A 2,733-nucleotide genomic window follows, 5' to 3' on the forward strand; every position below is an offset into this window, starting at 1 on the left:
TTTGAAGTAGAGGATTTATTTGGCAAAAACAGAACTATGTTCAACAATGTGGAACTGAACATTATTTTTCATACAAAGTATTTTTGTATTTTTCATACAAAAATATCATTTGCCTTTCATTTTACATGTGTGTATATTTAATCAACAAGTTTTTAACGTTTAGATTGTGAATCTTTGTTAAATCTTTTTAATATTTTTCACCTTTGTCATTTTGTTTATAATAGATTTCTCCCTCCAAAGACTGATTAGCCAGTTCTTTTGTTTTTATCTTGGACACTTAATTTATTTGGAATTTAGTTTGAATTATACTTCAAAGTCGGAGAAAGCAATGGCACCCCACTCCAGTACTCTTGCCTGGAAAATCCCATGGACGGAGGAGCCTGGTGGGCTGCAGTCCGTGGGGTCTCTGAGAGTTGGGCTCGACTCAGTGACTTCACTTTCACTTTTCACTTTCATGCATTGGAGACGGAATTGGCAACCCACTCCAGTGTTCTTGCCTGGAGAATCCCAGGGATGGGGGAGCCTGGTGGGCTGCTGTCTATGGGGTCGCACAGAGTCGGACACGACTGAAGCGACTTAGCAGCAGCAGCATACTTCAAAGTAAAGATCTAATATCATTTTTTTTCCCAAAGACGTAACCAATTTTCTCACAATCATTTATTGAACAATCTACTTTTATCATATATTAAATACTAATGAATCCTCAGGTTTGATGTTGTTTCTTTCTTTTTCTTTAATTTAATTTTTTTGGCTGCTCTGTATGGCTTACAGGATCTTAGTTCCCCAACCAGGGATTGAACCTGGGCCCTCGGCAGTGAAAGCCCAGAATCCTAACCACTAGGCAACCAGGGAACTTCCCTCAGTTTTTTGTTTTTAGATTTTTGTTAGGGTATAGTTGATTTATAGCATTGTATTAGTTTTAGGTGTATAGTAAAGTGAATCTGTTATATCAATATATGTACATATATTCACTCTTTTTCAGATTTTTTTTCCCATATAGGCCACTATGCAGTACTGAGTAGAATTTCCTATGCTATGCAGTAGGCCCTTATTAGTTATCTATTTTATATACGGTAGTATGCATATGTCAGTTCCAATCTTCCAGTTTATCTTTCACACCCCCTTATCCCCTGTACCCATAAAAATAAAGATGCTTATTTTCTACACCTGTGACTCTATTTCTTTTTTTGTAGGAGAGTTCATTTGTATCTTTTTTTTTTTTTAAGATTCTACATATAAGATATTGTCTTTCTCTGTCTGACTTCATTCAGTATGACAGTCTCTAGGTCCACTCATGTTGCTGCAAATGGCATTGTTTTGTTCTTTTTTATGACTAATAATCCTTGCACATGTGTACACATGTTCTTTCTTCATTCCTCTGCTGACAGACGTTTAGATCACTTCTATGTCCTGCCTTTTCTAAATAGTGTTGCAATGGACATTGAGGTGTATGTATCTTTTTGAAGTATGATTTTCTCTGGATATATGCCCACAGTGGGGTTGCTGGATCACATGGTAGTTCTGTTTTTAGTTTTTTAAGGAGCCTCCATACTGTTATCCATAGTGGCTGTACCATCTTATGTTCCCACCAATAGTGTAGGAAGCTTTCCTTTACTCCACATTCTCTCTAGCGTTAACTGTAGATTTTTTGATGATGGCCATTCTGGCCAGTGTGAAGTGTTACTTCATTGTAACTTTTATTCACAGTTCTCTAGTAATTAGTGATGTCCCTCGGGTTTGTTTTTAATGAAGAAGCAAGACAGGGCAGATAAGACCTTTAGCACACGGCAAGGGCTGTTGTCTTAGTCATGACTGTTCCTGTGAAGCATGACTACAGACTAGAAATGAAGGGATGAAACTTTAAAATGTAAGTGAAAAAAATTTAAAGATTAATAAAATGTAGATTGTTATTCTCAAGTGTCTAAAAGATGCTGAGATATAGCTTTCTCCCAAATTTTCTTTGATGTGGTTGTTTTAAAAAATGTGGCCTCAATTTAATGAGTACACATAAATTATATATACATTAAAATTTTTTTCTCTTACTAGTCCACACAAGCGCTCTTCATAAATAATGTATTATTAAGAAATCTCTTCTAGTACAATCAATTTGTGATTGGTTTCAAATGCATAGCAGGTAAGTATATTAAAGCTAGAGATCCATTGTTGGGATTTTTTAATTCAAATAAAAATAGGAGAAAAGATGTCCCTTATCCCTTCCATTAGGTCCAGTGCTAAACTATCCATAACTGACAAATTTTATTTTAGTGACACTTAAAAAAGTGTCACTAAATAAAGTGTCACTTCTCTAAGTGACACTTAGAGAAGATTCCATATTGTCCCTTGGTATAATCCATTTTCACATTTAATACAGATTTTCACATTTAATGTAAGATTTTCACATTTGATACAGATTTTCATTAATACAGAAATCCCTCATGCAGCAGTTTAAGCTGTATCTCACTTTTTTTAAAAAAAAAGCAATGTATTGAGTATAGTTCCCTGTGTTATATAATAAATCCTTGTTGTTTATTGTTTTCTGAATAGCAGTGTGTATCTGTTAATCCCATACTCCTAATTTATCCATTCTGCCCCCTCCTTCCCCTTTGGTAACCATAAGTTTGCTTTCTATGTCTGTGAGTCTGTTTCTATGTTGTGAATAAGTTCACTTGTATTATTTTTTAGATTCCATGTACAAGTGCTGTTATACGATGTTTGTCTTTCTCTTTCTGACTT

Source organism: Capra hircus, chromosome 6 (assembly GCF_001704415.2).
Source record: "Capra hircus breed San Clemente chromosome 6, ASM170441v1, whole genome shotgun sequence".
In the NCBI taxonomy this organism is placed as follows: Eukaryota; Metazoa; Chordata; class Mammalia; order Artiodactyla; family Bovidae; genus Capra; species Capra hircus.